This window comes from Herpailurus yagouaroundi, unplaced genomic scaffold (assembly GCF_014898765.1).
Source record: "Herpailurus yagouaroundi ecotype Mexico unplaced genomic scaffold, PumYag 100, whole genome shotgun sequence".
Classification (NCBI taxonomy): Eukaryota; Metazoa; Chordata; class Mammalia; order Carnivora; family Felidae; genus Herpailurus; species Herpailurus yagouaroundi.
Genome location: NW_024412391.1, coordinates 86,832,225 through 86,855,079, shown reverse-complemented (window position 1 = coordinate 86,855,079; position 22,855 = coordinate 86,832,225). Strand labels below are relative to the sequence as shown.

General features: G+C 39.7%; 1 protein-coding gene and 2 pseudogenes across 1 annotated transcript in view; 1 reads left to right on the top strand and 2 right to left on the bottom strand.

The window, feature by feature from the left end:
- RALA (RAS like proto-oncogene A) overlaps window positions 1-22,855 on the bottom strand; it is a 72,944-nt gene that overhangs the window by 21,599 nt on the left and 28,490 nt on the right. The window lies entirely within an intron of this gene.
- Window positions 11,110-12,762, bottom strand: LOC121028956 (aspartate aminotransferase, mitochondrial-like; annotated as a pseudogene).
- Window positions 16,700-19,234, top strand: LOC121028955 (cell division control protein 42 homolog; annotated as a pseudogene).

The window sequence follows — 22,855 nt, the reverse complement described above, 5'->3', positions numbered from 1 at the left end:
TGATTTTTCCCCCTCCTTCTCTTCCTTCCTCCATCAACAAAGGCACCGCTTTTGGTGCTGAGGCAATGGAGTTGAACTCCACAGGTCTAGGGTCTTGCCTCATGTTTAGCTGAGGTGTATGCATACTGTATGAGTTTCCTGTTGCTGCTGTAACAAATTACTACAAACTTATAGTGGCTTAAAATAATACAAATTTATTGTATTACAGTTCTGGTTGCCAGAAATCCAAAATGAGTCTTAAGGCTCAATCAAGGTATCAGTTGGACAGATTCTTTCTGGAAGCTCCAGAGGAGAATGTATTCCTTGCTTTTTCCAGTTTTTAGAGACTGGCACTCCTTGGCTCTTAAACAGTCTTAAATCTCTTTGAAAAAAGAATTACATCTCTTGGCTACATCAGAACAATCTCTGCTTCTGTGGTCATATTGCCTTCTCTTCTACGGTAGTCAAACCTCCTTCCACTTCCCTCTTAAAAGGAGACTTGTGATTACATTTAAGGCCCACCAGAATTTTCCAAAATAATATCTCAAGATCCTTGATTTAATCACAAAGTCTCTTTTGCCATAGAAAGTAAGATTCACAGATTCTAGAGATTAGGATATGAGTATCTCGGGCCATTATTCAGCCTACCACATAAAGTGGGTCAAGGTGCTTCAGACCACAAACCTTCAATCCAAATTCTAAACTCTCTATTTTAAACTTTAAGAAGTTTTCTAGGGGCGCCTGGGTGGCGCAGTCGGTTAAGCGTCCGACTTCAACCAGGTCACGATCTCACGGTCCGTGAGTTCGAGCCCCGCGTCGGGCTCTGGGCTGATGGCTCAGAGCCTGGAGCCTGTTTCCGATTCTGTGTCTCCCTCTCTCTCTGCCCCTCACCCGTTCATGCTCTGTCTCTCTCTGTCCCAAAAATAAATAAACATTGAAAAAAAAATTAAAAAAAAAAAAAAAAAAAAGAAGTTTTCTAGAAACGATCAACCTAGTTCTCCAATACTGAATAAGGAATACTCTTATCAAGTAAGATATCAAATATTCTCTGGCCACCAAAAGTGAAAAACCCAATGATCCTCATATTTCCAGAGCTCATTATCTTTAGACTTTCCTAATAAAGGTACTTATTATTAGTCTAGCAAAAATATTAGCTGGTAAATTCTTTAAAAAAAGTTTTTTTAATGTTTATTTATTATTTTCATAGAGAGAGACAGCATGAGCAGGGGAGGGGCAGAGAGAGAGGGAGACACAGAATCTGAAGCAGGCTCCAGGCTCTGAGCTGTCAGCACAGAGCTGGACGCTGGGCTCGAACCCAGGAGCTGTGGGATCATGACCTGAGCTGAAGTCGGTTGCTTAACCAACAGAGCTACCCAGGTGCCCCTCTGACTGGTAAAAGTTCTTAATGAGAGATTCTTTGTCAATAAAGAGATTAAATGAATCATTTACTTCCCCTCCTATTTCAATAGTGCATTAAAAGTTTATGATCACCAGAAGTTCAGTTCCTATCAAACCATTACTAATCACATGTAGGTAGAGGCCAAATTAGTGACTCACTCTCAGAATATAAAGTATTTCATACAACAACTCACCCATGGCACTCCCTATCTGCATTAAGAATATCTGCTCAATAAAAAATTCCCAGGAATTTATTATAAAATTAACAATTTCAGAAGAATTAGAATATACCTGACCAAGGAAACAAGATACACTATTCCTTTTTGAAAGTTTTTTTTTTTTTTTTTAAGACTATTTAGGTTTATTACCAGGCACAAATAACAATATTGGTATATTTTTCCAGCCATTTATTTTATTTTTATTTTTTTTAATTAAAATTTTTTTTCTTTTTTAACATCTTTTTTTTATTTTTATTTTTTAACGTTTATTTATTTTTGAGACAGAGAGAGACACACAGCATGAATGGGGGAGGGTCAGAGAGAGGGAGACACAGAATCTGAAACAGGCTCCAGGCTCTGAGCTGTAGGCACAGAGCCCGACGCGGGGATTGAACTCATGGACCACAAGATCATGACTTGAGCCGAAGTCGGCCGCTTAACCAACTGAGCCACCCAGGCGCCCCCCAAAAATTTTTTTTCTTAATGTTTATTTATTTTTGAGACAGAGAGAGAACATGAACGGGGGAGGGTCAGAGACAGAGAGGGAGACACAGAATCCGAAGCAGGCTCCAGTCTCTGAGCTGTCAGCACAGAGCCTGACACGGGGCTCTAACTCACAGACAGTGAGATCATGACCAAAGCCACAGTCGGAAGCTCAACCAACTGAGCCACCCAGGCGCCCCAATTTTTCCAGCCATTTAAATAAGGCACAGGTATTATGAATAGTGTTTAATGCTCCAGAGTATGGAAAAAGCTTCCAAATCCTCCTCAGAGAGCTAGCTTAACATTGATAAAGTTCTAACAAAGAGATAATAAAGGAAATGTAGATTAACTGATCTATCATGTGAATACAGTGCAAAAATTCTAAATAAAAAATGTTACCATATAGAATCCAGCATATTAAAAGAATAAACCAAAGTGGCCAAGTAGAATTCAACCAGATATTGTAAGAATAGCTTTATATTTTAAGAAGTCAATAGAATTCCTCAAATTAATAGAAGAAAATAATCACATTATTATCTGTATAAAGCCTATACTATTTGTAAAATCTAAAGTCTGCTGCTCATAAAAACCTTAATAAAGTAGAAATTTATTGGTACTCACTTAATATAGAAACTGGCTACCTTAAAGCCCACACTCTAAAAGTATCACTGTGCTTCATGATAAAATAAAACATTTCCATTAATGCTTTTTTCAGGAATAAGAATGTCCACTATCACCACTCTTTAGCATTGTTCTGGAAGTGGCATCTGATGACATCAGAAAGAGAAATAAGGAGCAAATGACCATTATTAACTGATAATACGATTTCATACTTAGGCCAAAGGAATCAACTGAAAAATTGCTATCAAAAAGAGATTTCAAAGGGTAAATGGTTCTATACCAAATATGTTGTATAAAGAATGAATTTCTTTTCAAATAAACGGTTAGAATGTATAATGGAAGAAGGGGCCAAAGCAATTAAATGGGGGAAATGACAATCTTCTCAACAAATAGTCCTGGAAAAATTGCATAAACCTTAGGAGGAAAAGAACCTCTACTCATTTCTCACCCTGTGCCAAAAAATTAATGTGATATGTATGATAGACTCAAATGTAAAACTAACATATAGTCTTCAAAAAACAGAAAAATATCTTTGAGACTCTGAGGGAAAAAAAGATTTTTTAGAGAGGACACAAAAAATATGAAGTACAAAAGAAAAAACTGAAAAACTGGACTATCAAAACTAAAATCCTCTACTCATCAAAAGGGACTGATGAGAAAATTAAAAGGTAAGCCACAGGCTGGGAGAAAATATTGTCAAAGGACTTGCATCCAAAATATATAAATAATTCTAACAAATTAATAATAAAAATATAAGCAACCCAGGGGTACCTGAGTGGCTCAGTTGGTTAAGCCTCCGACTTTGGCTCAGGTCATGATCTCGCAGTTCGTGGGTTCGAGCCCTGTATCGGGCTCTATGCTGACAGCTCAGAACCTGGAGCCTGCTTCAGATTCTGTGTCTCCCTCTCTCTCTGCCCCTCCCCTACTTGTGCTCTGTCTCTCTCTCTCAAAAATAAATAAACATTAAAAAATATATATATAAACAACCCAATAAAAACTGGGCAAAATACTTGAGCTTCATAAACACTTCATAAAAGATATTTCTTTGTCCAAAAAGTTCATAAAAAGTTGCTCAATATCAGAAGGACATTCAAATTAAAGTCACAAGGATACACTACTTTATGCCCACTACAATAGCTAAAATTAAAGAGTCCACATTGAATGTAGGAAAGGATGTTGAACTTTCAGAACTCTCATGCCTTGCTGGTGGGAGTATAAAAATGGTACAATCATTCTGAAAAATGGCAATTTCTCAAAAAGGTAAACATAACACATACCCTATAACCCAAAGTTCTACTCCTACATTTTACTCAAGTGATATGAAAACATCTGTCCACAAAAATACTTGTACAAGAATGTTCAGTTTTCTTCACAGTAGCCAAAAAGTGGAAACCAAATATCTAACAACAAGAACAATATATACAGAGAGTGGAAGAAAAGACTCGATTTACAAGAGCACTCACAAAGAGTACATAACAGAGAATGAAATGAACACAAACTGTGTAAAATATACATGAAGACAATTTAATAATGTACTTAGGTAACTTTATAAAGGGTGACTCAAATAAATGAAGATAGATCTTGTTTTGGTGCAAGAAGATTGTACACTGGTTAACAAAATTTTGATAATAAAAGACTATTAACTTTTAATATACGAAAATGTATTCACAATAAAAAAAAACACCACCACTGAATCAAAAGACTAAGGACCTGATTTAGGAGTCATATGATCTATCTTCTAGAGTTTTCTTTACCCTTAAATTTGTGAAGGTAACTTTTTTTAAGTTTATTTATTTTGAGAGAGAGAGAGAGAGCGAGCGAGCGAGAGCAGAGAGAGTGCAAGCAGGGGAGGGGCAGAGACAGGATCCCAAGCTGTCAGCATAGAGCCCAACACAGGGCTTGAACTCAGGAACCATGAGATCAATGACCTGAGCCAAAACCAAGAGTTGGACGCTTATTATCTCATTGAGCCACCCAGATGTCCCTGTGAAGGTAATTTCTGATGTTGAAAACTGGCTTTAACTTTTTTTTTAAAGGCAGTTTGGGGGGCGCCTGGGTGGCGCAGTCGGTTAAGCGTCCGACTTCAGCCAGGTCACGATCTCACGGTCCGTGAGTTCAAGTCCCGCGTCAGGCTCTGGGCTGATGGCTCAGAGCCTGGAGCCTGTTTCCAATTCTGTGTCTCCCTCTCTCTCTGCCCCTCCCCCGTTCATGCTCTGTCTCTCTCTGTCCCAAAAATAAATAAACGTTGAAAAAAAAAAATTAAAGGCAGTTTGGTATACATACAATCAAATCATCTTTTCAATGAGTTTTGATAAATGTAGTCACGTGACCACCACCACAGTCAAGATCCCTAACATTTCCATCACCCCTAAAAGGTTCTTCTGACCCCCCTGTGGTCAATATCCCCCCCATGACCCCATCCCTTGGCAGCCATTGATCCAATTTCAGTCCCTATTGCCTTTTCCAGAATGTTATATAAATTGATCATATTGTACGTAGCTTTTTGTGCCTGGTTTCTTTTACTCAGCTATGGCTTCTGAGATACATCCATATTGTTACATGTACCAGAAGTGCATATATCTTTTTTTTTTTAACATTGGATGGTATTCGACTGTCTGGAAATAGCACAATTTGGTTACCTATTCACATTTATTTGGGTTATTTCATTTAAAAAATGTTAAAGATGAAGAAGCTATACACATTCATATACAAGTCTGTGTGTGTGTGTGTGTGTGTGTGTGTGTGTATCCCCCCCCCCCCTCACTGTGCACTTCTTTTGGGTAAATACCTAAGAGTGGGATTGCTAAACTGCATGGTAAGTTTGTTTAAATATGTTTTCCAAGTGGTGTACCTTTCTGCATTTCCACTAACAAGTAGGTGATTTCCAGTTGCTTTACAAAGGGTACTGTCATCATCTAGGCAGTCTAGGACATCAGCATTAGTATTTCATTGTGGTTGTAATTTGCACTTTCCTAATAACTAACCATGTTAAGCATCCTTTCATGTGGTTATCTGCCATCTATATAGGTCTTTGGTGTTCAAATCTTTTGCTCATTTAAAAAAAATTTTTTTTGTGTGAGTTGTAAGAGTTCTTTATATTTTCTGGAACAAAATTTTTTTTTTACCAGAAAATATTTTCTCCTAGTCTGTGGCTTATCTTTTCATTTTCTTTACATGTTTTTTGAAGAGAAGCTTTTATTTTGGCAAAGTCCAATTTATCATAGTTTTGTTTCATGCTTTTGGAATCCCAATAAATCTTTGACAAATTTTAAGTGACAAAAAACTATTGTTTTTAATATTTATAAACAAAACTTTATTAATTAGTCATTATTAAAAAGAGAAGGTGGAAGGAAGTCCAGGTGAAACAACGTTAATAGCAACTGACACCCTAAAGTCTTCCTTCATTTTGAAGAATACAATTAAGCTCTATATGAGCAGCATTCAAAGTTAGAAAGTCACTGCAACACTGTTTTATTTTTGAGATGGAACAACATAATATTTTCCAACTATTCAAGCTGCACTGAATAACAAGAACACAAAATTATAATAAAGACTGAACTAAGGAAAGTAATACTATTTTAAGGTTACAGTAGCTGGAAACTGCTTAAAGATGGCTTAACATTTTGCCTTGTCTGAATAGTAAGTTATTTACATGACTTGCCAGACACGTTGTCAGATATCAAAGCACAGACCTAAAATCACAAAAGGCTTGAATTACTTTATCTCCTTGGGCGTCAGCTTGTTTGTAAAGCCAATGTTAACATGAATAAAACAGCGTATATACGATAAGCATCTTTTTATTTATTTTTAAATGTTTACTTTTGAGACAGAGAAACAGAGAGAAAGTGCAAACTTGAGCAAGGGAGAGGCAGAGAGAGATGGGGACAGAGGATCCGAAGCAGGCGCTGTGCTAAAAGCAGACAGCCTGAACCACGATATCATCACCTGAGCTGCCCCTATGCATCTTTTTAGAAGATAGTACCTTTAATGCAGCATATATTCAGCCCCCAATCAGGGCAAAATTACTAACAGCAGCACAAAGGTAAAACCCTTGCCACAGTTAAAACTAACAAAAATTTTCTAGAACAAATGAGGAAGTGATGGCTAAACGAAGACTTGAAAGACAAAGCAATAGTAGACCAGGTGAACCTGGGAGCCATGGTTGGAGATAAAGTTGTAAGAAGTAAAAAGGGCCAGAAACAGAACCTTATGTACCAGGAATGTAATGATTTTTGTCCTCAAAGCAGTGGAGAACCACCAGGAGTTTTTAAGTGAGAGACTATGACTCAGAAGGGAGAACAGCTAGAAGCCTACAGAGCCATGGTGACTTGAGTGTGGACTGGGAGGTGTTGATGAATTCAAGAGACACTAAGGGAAAAGACTCAACCAATATGGGGACCTATTAGATGTGTGGGGTGAAGGAGAGGGGAAGTTCAAGCCAAATTACTTAAGTCTGACTAGAGTGGATGGACATGGGTAAGGAAAAGAAGCAGCAACAGCCTTTTGTGGGGTTAGGGTAGGTAGTGAGAAGAGTTCATGCAAGGAAATGATGAAAATCACTTTAATAGTTCAAAATAATTTAAAAATTGAATCTAAGATTGTATAGCTGAAATATAAGAGGTTTTCTCACTCTGGCCCCAGTAGTTTTGTTAGCACATTATGACTTGATTTCAGTAATGCCGAGAAATAAGTAACAGGGTGAAACCCGAAAGGTAAAAGAGTAAAAAAAAACCTATAAACTACTATCGATGGCGATTTTAACCCCTAAGTGTGCTTTTAAAATAAGATTATGTACTTTAGAAAAACATTAAATTGTTAATACTTATAAAGAATATACATTTTGCTTCTATATTCCTATGCTAACTCTGGGAGGATAAATAACAGTAACCATTTGAATTGTGAAACATGTGAATATGTTCCTTAATTGAAAATTAAATAAATTAAATGTTTTTACTCAATTTACCAGGTACAAAACTGCATGAAGAAATAATACTCAGAGTCTGGATGCTTAGTGATCTAAAAAAAAAGTATAATTTGGATAAGTTATACCTGCTTTAGGTTCTACCGTGTATGAGTTATAAATTAGTGTATATACACTCTCAGTTTCTTCTTGATATATTTAGGAACTTCATATTGTCTATGAAAGCTTTGCTAATTAAAAAAAAATGCAACCAGAAAAAATAATTGAACTAATCCTGTCTGAATTATCCAGCTTAAAAATTATTCAATTAAGTAAGGCTTAGATCAAACTTAAGACATTAGAAGAAATATTGACAAAAAGTTTAACAGTAAACAGTCATAAACACATAAAATATATTTTTTAAATATTTATTTTGAGAGACAGAGAGAGAGAGAGAGAGAGAGAGAGAGAGAGAGAGTACATGCATGTGTGCAAGCAGCTAGGGGTAGAGAGAGGGAGAGAGAGAATCCCAAGCAGGCTCTATGCTATGTACACATAGGAGTGGATGGGCACATAGGTAAGTCAGGATCCCCAACTTCAAGGATTTTACCATCAAGTACAGAGACATGGGGGAGGAGGTTAAGTTATAACACAAGTTTGCCTTCTGCATCCCTTTCCACTTAAGTCATACTTGTTTTTCTGTGTTGTTTTGTTGACCTCATGGCTGTAATTCTTAATGGCTATTTAGTATGTCATTTTGTGCATGTACAGCAGTTCACTTACTGAGTCCTGTAAGACATGACAGCCATTCAGAATTATTCAGTATAACAATTAATGACCATCTATCTATTTCTATGTTTAAAATGCTTTTCATGCTGTTTCCATAAGAAACAGAAATTGAATGAATGGATTGTTTAAGGTTTATCAGGCATAATGTCCAACTGCTTTTCAAAAGTTCTGTATAATTGTTCACAACATTCCTATTAGGCAATTGGTATTCTTTAAAAAAATCTGCTAATTACATATTAGGAAAAAGATCTCATTGTTAATTTTAATTCCATCTGTGATTACATGAGGAGGGTGAATTTTTTTCTATGTATTTGGTTATTTTGTGAATTGTTAATTCATAATTGTTAATTCATTTATAATTCCAAGTCACCACTGACTAGGCTTTCTTTCCTCTAGCTTCCCCAGTCCACCACAGCAGGTTTCCTCCAGTGGTGGAGAGATCTACTTCCCATTACAGATCTGGAGAAGTCAAAGACTCCATGTTCACTGTCATTTTAATGGGTGTGTTTCCTTCAACGTTCGTGGGCAAGGAACAGGTTGACAGGTTGGATTCTTCTTCAAATATCAAAACAAGGAGAGTTTACCATGTGTCACTAACACTTTCACTGCGACTCCTAATCCTCCTCAGGCTGAGAGTTTAAAAAGAAACTTTTTTCGAAAGCAGATTTCCAAAATTAGCATGGGAACCAATGTTGTTGCAGCATTTGTATGGGTAGGGTGTATGGGTAGGATGTCTAGTTGGCTCTTAATGCGTACAATCATAATATCATGTCCTATCATCTCTTCTGCTCGGTTCCTCCTGAAAGCATAGATTCCTCTCGCAGCCTCTCCTCATGGGTATGCTGGACTGGGGCTTCCTCCACCCTGGCCCACCCATCAGTGCCATCTGTTTCCTGCCTTCTAAAACCTGGAAAGTCTCTGCTTTGCTCATGGCCTGCTCTCCTTTGCTCCTACTCTCAGTGCTTGTGAGTTTACAAATTTCTGTTTTTAAATTTTATTTTCCTGTCATGTCACAGGAAGTTGGGGACACAGAGGAGTCAGTCTATTGGCTTTCAGTACAAACGAGTTAAAATCTTCAGTTGACTTATTTGGAATCCCAAAAATTTCAAATTCAGGAACTTCGAAAATCTCAACTAAAGAGTCTAGTTAAGATAAACCTCAGTTTTAAAGAATACAATCAATTTTAAGTATTCAGTACCAATTATCAATTTTCAGTATCAATTTTAAGAATAGTTTCCTGATATAAGTGACCAAGTAATCACACAGAAAGAAAAAAAGAGGTCAGCCAGTGGTCTTCACTGCTACAGAAAAGTGTTGATATGATTTTTTTTTCTAATGTTTTCTTTATAGCACTGGGACAGCTTAGCTAAAACTAAGAATTTATAAAGGGACATATTGATCCGTCATGCTCTGCAAATTAAGTAAACTATTTTTATAAATCAGTAACTTAAAGCTAAAGATGAACTCTACAGCAATAAAGAGAAATTCCCTTTGTACCAACTAATCTCCACAACAGCTCTATAATAGACCACTTGCTGAGTTTCTATTTTGTGGAAATACGGTAGCCAATTCTTTTCATTTATTTTTATTTGGAGGGGGGGTCTGCAGTAACTTTATTTTAAGAGAGAAACCAGGGTTCAATAAGTCTACATGATTGGAGCAGATAGTGGTTATCTTTCCAAAGGGTGAAGCCCGAGCCCAGCTGGCGGCACACAAAAGGTTAAAACCAGAGCCCAGATACCCTCTTTCCTGACTCTGCCCTGCATTGCCCACTCGTGACGTGAGATGAGACACTGCACAACTGCACTGAATGAAGTAAGGGGTCCAACTGGGCAGAGGCAACATCCCATCAGGAGACAATCAATCACTAAAGAGGATGCTGAAATCCAGTGCAGTTACCTCTTCCATGTTATTCTTTGATAAGGAAAGTGAGGGTATGGGATGAGAAGTAAATTATACACTTCTTCAAATAAGTCAATCCTATAGGATGGGGCTGACAGTCCATCAAGCAGCAGAATAGGATGAAAATCTAGGCTAGTTATAGATCTCTGTGCCTCAGGAAAAGAACAGCAATAATAAGGGAGAAGAGAGCAACATTAAAATGTCTGAAAGTATTAAAAAGAAAGGCCTTTTTTCTTTTTCTTTACTTTTTTTTTTTTACATTTATTTATTTTTGAGAGACAGAGAGAGACAGCATGAGCAGGGGAGGGGCAGAGAGGGAGGGACACACAGAATCAGAAGCAGGCTCCTGGCTCCGAGCTGTCAGCACAGAGCCCGATGCTGGGCTCGAACCCATGACCCATGAGATCACGACCTGAGTCGAAGTCGGACGCTTAACTGACTGAGCCACCCAGGCGCCCCTTATTTTTCTTAAATAAGACAGGAAACAACATCTTTTATTTTCCTCACTGCAGCGGCAGCAGACTTGCTGGTTTTCATGAAACAACGGTTTCTGGAACGAGGTCTGTTGATAAGTTTGCCCCATCACCAGAGGACAAACACAGGGCTGACTGCTCATGTTAGAACTAGGTCTTCCCACAATGCCTCTTGTAGGTGCTCTTCGCATTCTAGAGCTACAGAGGTGTCCCCAACACCAAAAGGTGCTTCTGTTAAAGCTCCTGATCTATTGCACTGGCATGATCGACAGGTTTTTTGGGGGCTCTATCTTGCACATGTACACTCTTTTGGAACACTGGAATTAAAGGATGAGCAGGAGTTTGGTTTTGAGCCACAAAGTTTCAGACACCAGCCACAGATGCCTCTGCCCCATTTCACTACATGTTCTTTTCTGAAAACACATTCAGTGGTTGAGTGTTAAGTACTGTGGTTGAAAGAAATGACTTGCTCACCACCATCCACCCTCCTTCTTCCTCTGTGTGAATCTCACAACCACAGAGGCTGTAGACAGGAAGGTGGTCTTTGTTCCCTCTAACCAGGGAAATTACTTGGTGACCTAGTTAAGTGGCATGGACAAGGTAGTCCACGTTGCCTGAGGTGATCATTTGTCCGGGAGATGGAGAACTCCTTGGTCAGCCTCTCCACCTGCTCGAGCTTTAGTCCTATGAAACCAAACATGCCCATCTGGTCAGTGATGTGCTACCAGTTGTGGCAGGAGCCCTCCTTCCTGAGGAGGGAGACCAGCTGAGTCTGCACGCTAATGACGTGGTTGGCCATGCCTTTTACTTCCTGCAACCATGGTTTCTGCAGGTCAGGGCTGGTCAGGATGGTCGAGGCAATCCGTGCTCCACTGATTGGAAGGTTGGAATGCACCAGACAGATCAAAATCTTCAACCGTGACCCCACCCTGTAGGCTTCATCAGCATCTTTCCCAACTACAGTGAACGCTCCCACACACTCACCAAATAAGCCATGTTCTTGGCATAGGATTAGCAGAGACAAACATGAATGCCCTGTTCAGTGAAGTGGCATACAGCCCAGGCATCCTTGTTGCCATCATCCCTGGCAAAGCCTTGGTAAATAGGCCATGTCGAGGAATGCAAAGAGATTGTTTTTCTTCACCACTGTTGCTCTATCCTTCCAATGCTTGGGGCAAGGGTCCTCTCCCGTGGGGCTGTGGGCACGGGTATGCAGGAGAAGGACGCTTTGCTGTGGCATTTTCGAAACGTCCTCTTTAGCGCCTGTGAAGTCAAAGCTGCACGTCTTGGGGTTAGAGTATTGATTAACCATGTAGCCACAGGCCAGCGTCCCTGAAGATGGGCATGTGATTTCCTCAGAAGCGTTTGGGCAGAAAGGCAGCTCAGCTGAACTTAAAAAAAAATCTTTGCAGAAAACTGGCTCCAATCTTCAAGGCCCCAGTTTCAGAAACGGTCTGCATGGTGACATACCAGTTACTTTTCAACGTTTTGTTGTTCTCACCCAGGGCTGGTTCTGCAGATGCCTCACAAAATTCAGCAAGTCTCGCAACGGGAAGGTATTCTTTGTCAAATACTTTGCAGCAATCTGGGCCTCTGCCTTCCAGACACTAGGGAGCACAGAAGGCTTTCCATTATCATCTCAGTAGGCACCAACTCCCAGAATGATCTGTTTGCTGTTGGTGTTTCTCTTAAAGGCTCCTGTGACTCCCAGGATGGGATCCGGGAGCCCCATCTCCATACGGGTCCACCAGGAGCTGGCTCTGCCAGAGGCCGCAGCGGTGAGGCCTGGCTGGAAGGCGGTAGTGACCCTGGACAGGACACAGCCAGAGAACAGCAGGGCCAGGGCAGGTGGCAAGAAGGCAGTGGGTAACTGCAAGGCAGAGTGGAGGGCCAGCTGCCAGTTCTTTTTAAATAGCAACAGGGAGCCATTCAAAACAGAGAAAGAAAGAAAACACGAACTAGTAACCTTTGAAATTCTGACTTGCTCTTGTGTGCGGCATCACACATCCATCCGTTCACATTAAGCATTTGGTACGTACTCTGTGTGGTTTACTGTAGACGTATGGCACAGCAAAATGACAGGAAATATCACGGTTTTTAATTAAAAACTCTAACAACGTGGGGCACCTGAATGGCTCAGTAGGTTGAGTGTCCAATTTCGGCTTGGGTCATGATCTCACAGTTTGTGAGTTTGAGCCCCACGTCGGGCTCTGTGCGGACAGCTCAGAGCCTGGAGCCTGTTTCAGATTCTGTGTCTCCCTCTCTCTCTGCCCCTCCCTTGCTCATGCTCTGTCTCTCTCTCTCAAGATTAAATAAACATTAAAAAAAAAATTAAAAAAAAACAAAACTCTAACAACGAATATAGAAAATAGACTAAGCTTATGTTTATTTCTTTCTTTGTGTATGTTACTAAAGGCTTTATTTATTTTTATTTTTATTTAAATTCTACTTAGTTGGGGCACCTGGGTGGCTCAGGTGGTTAAGCATCTGACTTCGGCTCAGGTCATGATCTCACGGTTCGTGGGTTCGAGCCCCATGTCGGGCTCTGGGCTGACAGCTCAGAGCCTGGAGCCTGCTTCGAATTCTGTGTCTCCGTCTCTCTCTGCCCCTCCCCAACTCATGCTCTGTCTCTCTCTGCCTCTCAAAAATAAAGAACCATAATTAAAAAAAAAAAAAAAAGAAAAGAAAGAAAAAAAGACTTGGAAATTCCTTGAAAATCATGAAAACATCCTTTAGCACCTAGATTTTCCTTCCAAAGATTGAGTACTGATAAATCTTAATTTGAGATTTGATCATATCTTACAGTTAAAAATGACTAATTTGTTGAGTCACGAAAATAAAGTTTCAGTTCATGATTATATAATTGACTATATGAAAAACATACTGGTCTGTATAAAAGAACTTGTACATTAAAAGAAAAACAACCTGAAGGGAAGATTCTCTCACAGGTGTTTTAGTAGGTGTATGCGCTAGAGTCATCTGGGGAACTTTTGAAAAATGCACTTACCCAGGACCCATGCATGAAGATCCTCACTGAACGAGCTAGGATGCGGACAGTGTATATTGTAAAAGGCTGACCTGATCATTCTAATTTGTATCTTGGTTAAGAATCATCACTCCATATTATCATAAAGTTGAACTATATAAAACTGCCAACATTAGATTTCTTCTTTTACTTAGAAATCAGCAATTTCATGATTCATTTATTTTATTATTTTTTAAAATAAACTTTATTTAAAAATTTTTTTAATGTTTATTTATTTTTGAGACAGAATGCGAGTGGGGAAGGGCAGAGAGAGAGGGAGACACAGAATCCAAAGCTGGCTCCAGGCTCTGAGCTGTCAGCACAGAGCCCAAAGTGAGGCTCGAACTCACGAACGGTGAGATCATGAGCCAAGCCAAAGTCGGATGCTTGACTGACTGAGCCAGGCAGGCACCTCATGACTCATTCAATAGACAGTGGCCTAAGACTAAAAACAGCTAACATTTACTGAACATACTACTTTGTACCAGGCACTAAGTTTTGTGCACCTGTTGTTGTCAGTTTTATAACACTAGCCAAGAAGTGGGCAAAGACATCCCCAGACTTCGTGTGGGGAAGTGAGGGGGAAAGAGAGGCAGTTGAGAAGGGGAGGAGGTGAGTCAGGGATGATACCACAGGGCAAATCATCATTGTATTTGGAATAAAGACCACTGGGGTTCTCGATGGATCGATGGAGGCAGAAAAGACCAGACAGCAGTAATTTAAAACAAGTCCCTGGGACACCTGGGTGGCTCAGTTGGTTGAGCATCCAACTCTTGATCTGGCACAGGTCACGATCCCAGTGTTATGGGATCGAGCCCCACGTCAGGCTCCGTGCTGAGCATGGAGCCTTCTTAAGATTCTCTTTCTCCCTCTGCCCCTCTCTTGAGCTCATACTCTCTCTCTAAAGTTAAGAAATTAAATTAAATAAATAAAACAAGTCCCACATACAGCAACTGCCTATGTGGCCAAGGAAAGGGACAAGACTCCTTGGTCATTTCCAATATGTCTAACAGGCAGAACATGGAACAGAGTGTATGTCAAATTACTCTAAGCGGGAGTGGGTAGACGGTGAATGACAGTGGGTATCAGGGGCTCACTGGGGATAGTCATGGCTCATCAGGAACGGTTGGGAATCATAGGCTGGGAAGTAGACCCACACACAGGTAAGCTTTCAATCTCTTCAAACTGTATCACCAAAAGCCAACCATACATTTAAAATTAAAACATTAAACATGTGCACCTAAATGCAAAATAGGGGTTAGAAGCAAAGGTGTTGCAGCTCATTATCACTTAAGGTTACAGGCTTCAGCACAGATGACAATTTGATGCTCAAAGAGGTAACATTCGGAAGGTCCAGGCCCCACAGAAAGTGAGATTTACCCAGGGATCTCATCCAGTAAAATATCCCCTTCAGTACACTAGCCTCTTTCTTCCAATTTTACACGTGATAGGATTCTAACAAATTATTTTCATTTTTACCTACAAGTTTCACTGCAAGATGTTTTTTAAATCAAGTAAACATAATGCAACTGAAGAACCACAGAAGGAAGTCTTAAAATATTCTTAATCCTCTCATTTTTCATAAAAGGAAATAAGGGCTAGAGAAGAGTTAAGTCACTTGCAAGAAATTCCACAGAAAGTTGTGGTAGAGTTAAAACTAGGAACTGACCCAGGACGGCATGATCCCGCAGAATCTACGTATCTGTGCCAGTGCGGTTAGAGCAGGCGTGCAATCACTGTGTACTCACAGACGACTTTAGAAGCCAGTATCCCATATCCTCATTCTTTTGCTCTATCCCAAAACCCGGAGTTCAACTCAAGGGATGGGCTGACCATGTTTATTAGTAACTGGTACCGACTTACAGGCTTCCACAGTCACCAATCCATCATAGTGGATGACTGAGTTCAAGTAACCTCCTGAAGGACTGGTCTCACGTGATCTAGAAATTTCATGTTATGCCAGGTGTTGAAAAACATGGTCTGGGTTAGGCAGTGGCCGGTGCTGTATGACGACACAGAAACTTGTTCCAGTAAACCCTCTTTAACAACAAAGGATCCTGTTTCCAGATAACTGGCTGCTGCTCAGAAATCACATTTCTTCCTTTCTGGGTTCTTGCCCTCTCTTGCTATCAAGAGATGATATCAAGAATCAATAGTGCCTTACAGAGAGTCATAACTAATTCCAAATTAGTGAACCTTGACTCAAAAGGTTTGAAAGGAAGAAAAATAAAATAGTAAAACCTCTTACAGGCCATTTTACAAGATTTCCTACTGAAAACCAGCAAGGATGAACAGATGAAGCCTGTATTTAGTTCCAGTAGACTAAATTCTTAAGCCTAAATATAGTTGTCATTCACATAAACCCAAGAAGCAGAAACAGGAAAGTTCAGGTAGTTCTGAACTTTGAATTACTAGTTCTATTTCAGTTGAAAGGATGCAATTATAATGTATAAAGCTTGGGAATAAATTTAAGATCTTGGAATAAGAGTTTTGACCCTGCCACCCCAAAAATTATGTATTAACTAAAATACCAAAGGGACTCAACACCCCTTATTGTTAATAATGTCTGCCTTTTTATGTAACTATAACCTATCACAATAAAAAGTGAAATTAGTTTGACATGGCTTAGCTAAAATTCTTCAAAGACTCCGTAAGTGCTCTTAGGTTGAAATCTAAATTCTAGAACATTGTCTCCTTATACCACGTGCCCCTGATCCCTTTTTTATGCTTCTCCCTTCAAACTTTATATATCTTAATCCTATGCATTTTCCAATTTCTACTAGTGAAGTATGTGTGGACATTTGGGAGAGTTTGGGTAAGGGGGGAGTATGGATTAAACAATAACAAAGTAGGTCGTAGGTAGTTGAACAATGATACCGAGGAAAGAGTAATAGGCCCTGTAGGAACTGGCATGACACAGGACTTGAAGCAAAAGATATACCTGAAGTGAGTTTACAATGATCACATGTTCTGAATACTATGTCCAGATCTACTTATCATTTTTTAAATAAAACAATAAAACAGGGATTATAGTATGAAGAAAAGATTAAATATTTAAATATGACCCACCGTAATCCCCCCTAGCATTGCCACACCCCTTAATACATTGCTCTGTTTTCTATATAAATTAATTAGCATTTTCTATAGTTTCTAGAGTTATGCAGTATGAACTCCATCAGGCTTCTTTCACTCCATGTAATTTTGAGATACATCCCTGTTGTTGCCTGTATCAGTAGCTCTTTTCCTTTTACTGCTGCACAGTAGTCCAGTATACAGCGTTACTACAATTCATTTATCCATTCATCTATTGGTGGACATGTGGGTTGTTTACAGTTTTTGACACCTGTTGACAAAGGTGTAAAAGGCAATGCAATAAAGAAACGACAGTTTTGTGGTTTTGTCTTTTGGTTTTTTTTTTTAAGTATGCTCCATGCCCAGCTTGGAGCCCAATGTGGGGCTTGAACTCACAACCCTGAGATCAAGACCTGAGCTGAGATCAAGAGTTGGATGCTTAACTGAGCCATCCAGGTGCCCTAGGATAGTCTTTTCAACAATGATATTGGAACAATTAAGATATCCATATGCAAAAAAATGAACTGAGATCCATATTGCAAAACTTCTAGAAGAAAGCAGAGTTAGGCATATGACCTTGGATTAGGCATATGACCTTGAGTTAAGTAATGATTTCTTAGCTAGAATGCCAAAAGCAAAATCCATGTTAGAACAAACTGATAAACTGGACTACCTCAAAGTTAAAAACTTCTGTTCTTTAAAAGACAGTTAAATAAACAATTACAATCATCGACTACATTCCCTACAATGTGCCTTTTATTCCTATGATTTATTCATTCCATAATGGTGACAGATGGCAACTATATTTGTGGTGAGCACAGCATAATATATAGACTTATTGAATCACTATATTATACCTGAAACTAATGTAACATTGTGCCAACTATATTCAAATAAAATCAGTTTTTAAAAACGTATTTTCTGCCTTCAAAAGATAAAAGTTAAGAAAATGAAAGAATAGGGGCACCTGGGTGGCGCAGTCGGTTGAGCGTCCGACTTCAGCCAGGTCACGATCTCGCGGTCCGTGAGTTCGAGCCCCGCGTCGGGCTCTGGGCTGATGGCTCGGAGCCTGGAGCCTGTTTCCGATTCTATATCTCCCTCTCTCTCTGCCCCTTCCCCGTTCATGCTCTGTCTCTCTCTGTCCCAAAAATAAATAAAAAACGTTGAAAAAAAAATTAAAAAAAAAAAAAAGAAGAAAATGAAAGGATAGAAAGGTCCCAGTGGAGAAGCTGAAGTCAACGTGGAATCTGAATATTCAAAATAGATGCAAAACTGTCTCAGCATGGCAGACAAGTAAGTGCACTGTTGTGGGTGATGGTGCCACTGGTAAAATGTGTCTCCTGATACCCTACCAGACACACTTCCATCTGAACATGTACCAACTGTTTTTGACAACTATGCAGTCATAGTTATGGTTGGTGGAGAGCCATATATTCTTGGACTTTTTGATATAGCAGGGCAAGAGGATTATAACAGATTATGACCATTGAGTTATCCACAAACACATGTATCTCTAGTCTGTTTCTCACTCTTTTCTCTGTCCTCACTCAAAACATGAAAGAAAAGTGGGTGCCTGAGATAATTCACCACTGTGCAAAGACTCCTTTCTTGCTTGCTGGGATCCAAACTGATCTCAGAGATGACCCCTCCACTACTGAGGAACTTTAAGAATCAGAGAGGCCTATCACTGCAGAGACTGCTCGCAGGCTATCGAGTATATGGAGTGCTCCGAACTCATACAGCAATGCCTATGGAATGAACGTGTTTGAGGAAGCAATACTGGAGGGCCCACAGCCAGAACCAGAAAACCCGCAGGTGTATGCTGCTATGAACCTCTCTCCAGAGCCCTTTCTGCGCAGCTGGTGTCAGCATCGTGCTAAAAGCAATGTTTAAATCAAACTAAAGATGAAAAATTAAAATTTGTCTTTCCAATAATGACAAATGCCCTGCACTTAACCCACATGCGCTGGTGTGAGACAAGGCCCATAGGTATGGCCCCCTTGCCTCCCCTGATACTAGTTAATTCTGAGTGATTCTGTATTGTCAGAAAAGTGATCAGTACTAGTTTTTGTTCTGTTGTTTCCAAAAAAAAAGTTTTCATTGTTGTTTAAGAGAGAGGCCCGCTTGTGATGACTCTGTAACAACCAATTCGGGTTGCTGAAGCTTCTCTCCGGTTCCACTCTGGAGAGTAATTGGGGACATCTTGGTGGTATTTTTTATTTTCCATTTTTAGGGTGTGTGCTTGCTTTGTTTTATTTAGTCTTTAAAAAAAAGTGTCATTGACCAGTGGACAGCCCTTAAGGGGAACAGGACAAAACTGATTCCACATTCCACTTCCTAGATCTAGTTTAGAAAACACGTCCCCAACCCCAGCCCCCACCACCCCACTGGTGCTCTTAGGAGGTGTGTAGTAATGGCCTCATCAGGTAACACACTCCTTTTTGAGAGGTGACTCTTCTGCCTCCCCTTGAGTAGGTCCAGTATTTGATGAAACCCATAAAAGCAGGAGCTACCTGATCTGCCCCTCCTCTTTTCTGGGATGCACTTTACATGGGACTGTGACTTCCAAGGAGATTTGTCTGCCATTTGCTGAGCTTTTTTTTTTTTTAAGCTAATTTCTAACTTCTTTCACTGATAAATGAAGAAAAGTATTACATCCTTTGAGATATGTCTAATGGATTGAGTTTATAATTTTAAAAAATATTTTTCCCCTTTCAAAAAGAAAATGAGAGGCGCCTGGCTGGCTCAGTGGGTAGAGCATGCGACTCTTGATCTCAGGGTTATAAGATCGAGTCTCATGTTGGGTATAGAGAGTACAAGGAAAGGAAAGGAAAGGAAAGGAAAGGAAAGGAAAAAGGAAAGGAAAGGAAAAAGGAAAGGAAAAAGGAAAGGAAAAAGAAAGAAAGAAAAGAAAAGAAAAGAAAAGAAAAGAAAAGAAAAGAAAAGAAAAGAAAAGAAAAGAAAAGAAGAAAGAAAGAAAGAAAGAAAGAAAGAAAGAAAGAAAGAAAGAAAGAAAGAAAAATGGGAGAAAATGTTTCGAATTTAAAACAAAATACTGAGGAAAAGACAAAGGCAAATTCTGGCTCACTGGCAGGTTCTAATGATTTTTTCTGGTAAAAAGTGAATGGAGGTGACTGGGTGGCTCAGTCAACTGAATGTCCAACTCTTGATTTTGGCTCAGGTCATGATCCCAGGGTCATGGGACTAAGCCCCGCACTGGGCTCTGAGCTGACTGTGGAGCCTGCTTAAGATTCTCTCTCTCTCTCTCTCTCTCTCTCTCTCTCTCTCTCTCTCTCTCTCTCTGTCCTGTCCTCCATGCTTTCTCTCTCTTAAACAAACAAACAAACAAACAAACAAACCTGTCTATAAGCTCCCAGGAAAAAGAATCAAACAGATCAGGAAAGAAGGTGGTAGAGATTGAGATCATTAAATTTAAATTGCTTCTTACTCTATAAATGTACTTTTCAGCTATTTCTGAGATGACCAATTTAATGCATACTTGATACCATATTAAATCAGTGGTGAGAAAGTTCTTGATCCATACAACTTGATCAAAACATTTTCAATGAAAACACTGTGGCCTAACAGGGTGATGTGAAATGTGTGCATAAGGGTAAAGAAAGCTGTTTACACAGAACCTCTTCTGTGCAGCATTTCCAGCCTTCCAACTGCTCTCTGGGCCTGAGTGGCTACTTCCTTGGTGGTTCCAGAGCATTCTGGACAAAAGGTCTATCAATGCATCTCACCACACTAACTATCAGGGGCTTTTCAACAGCAAAGAGCTACCCACCCCCCCGCCCCCCGCCAGGTCTGTAATCCCAGTATCTAACAACAAATAACTGGTACATACACTTTCAAAAAAGAAACTAAACTCTAGAAAATGACTTTGGAGAACAAAGTAATTGGTAGTGGTAAAATCCTGAGACATTCCCCCAAGAAGAACAGGAACTCCAGTAAAGAACTGCTATGGACAGAACGGCTATGGAAGAACTGCTAAAGGAGAGTCGGCACAGGCAACAGAGTCGCGCTGCTCCCACATCTGATAATGCTATATTGTATTACTTGTAATTGCAATGTGTTATGCATTATGGACAAATTAAACCCTGGTCTCTGAAGCTAAGTTAGTTTCCCCAAGACTAATGTTCAAAAAAAGCCTCCGAAAAAAAATAAAATGGAATAGTCAGAAATAATTCTAAATTTAGCAGACACTTCATGCAATTTTCTTAATAGATTAATACAAACATGTCAATGTTACATAACATCTGGCCTAAAGCAATTCAATCTTCTGATAATAAGGTCACTTACTAAGATCACTACAGCAAGTGGCAAATTTCTGCAAACATTTTTTGTCTTACCTTATATATGTATTATAAGATTTAGGAGTTTGGGGGGCAGTAGATGTGTTATGTTCATATATCCAACCCAAGAGGTTTATGTAAGATAAGTTTATGGTCACTGACCTATTTTTGCAAATTAACCAAGGACGTGAATATCCCAGTCCTTTTTGAGAACCTAATAAGGTTCTACAGATCCTCAACACAGAAGCCTCACCATGGCCCTATTTAAAAACAAATACAAATAGAATACACTTTATACCTGCAGTTATTACTTTTCTTGAATTTGTATGTGAATCATTAGTAAGAACTGATATTTGGGGCGCCTGGGTGGCGCAGTCAGTTAAGCGTCCGACTTCAGCCAGGTCACGATCTCACGGTCCGTGAGTTCGAGCCCCGCGTCAGGCTCTGGGCTGATGGCTCGGAGCCTGGAGCCTGTTTCCGATTCTGTGTCTCCCTCTCTCTCTGCCCCTCCCCCGTTCATGCTCTGTCTCTCTCTGTCCCAAAAATAAATAAAAACGTGGAAAAAAGAACTGATATTTGAAAAATAAGGCTATCATAATAATCATGGTTGTGCACAGAGAAATTAATGACAAGGATATTTACTGTAACATCCATAATAATTAAGTGAAGAATTAAATTATGGATAGCCACAAAATGGGATTATAAAACAATCATAAAAATGATGCTGAGTACTGAATGGTCCTGGAATATGTTCACAAAATCTGTGAAAGCAGCTTACAAATAATATTCATGTATGAACTTTTATTTTATTTATTTATTTAACATTTATTTATTATTGAGGGACAGAGAGAGACAGAGCATGAGCATGGGCAGGGCAGAGAGAGGGGGAGACACAGAATCTGAAGCAGGCTCCAGGCTCTGAGCTGTCAGCACAAAGCCTGCTGGTCACGAACTGCAAGGTCATGAACTGAGCTGAAGTCGGACGCTTAACCGACTGAGCCACCCAGGCGTCCCTCCTGTACGAACTCTTGAAACAGATTATGTATTAGTAGAAACAGGAAAAACATCAGACTGCAAAATAAAATTTCAGAAAGAGAACTCTAAACAGGGGCGGCACATGAGAAATGTGTAATTTCCAGGGCTTTTTACTTATCTGAATTCCAGTGTTCTGCCATGTTACTTTTGTGATCAGAAAAGAAAAAGCTTAGGAAAAAAGAAAAATATATTTAAACAGTGTTTTTGTGGTGGGGCTTTAATATAATCAAACTGTCACTAATTGCTGCCGTGGACAGTTACAAAAACATTGGTCACCGCCCGGCAAAGCTGGAAGTACACAACATAACACACAATTTTGTAGACATTCAAGTCAGTCTGTGTAGTTAGCCTCCAAGATGTCTCCCAACAATCTCCACCTCCTGGTATTCACACCCTTCTGTAGTGTCTTCCTGTGATGTACCAGGGCTGACCTGTTTGACCATTACAATACAGTGGAAGTGACGGCATGTCACTTCTAGGATTAGGTTATAAAAGACTAAGGTTTCTGTCCTGGACACTCTCTCTCATCACTCCCTTTGGGGGGAACCATGTTGTGAGTAGTCCTGTGGACAGAAGTCCATGTGGCAAGGAACCGAAGCCTCCTGCTAACAACCACATGAGTGAGACAGGAAGCCAGCCTTCTAGACCTAGCCCAGTCTCAG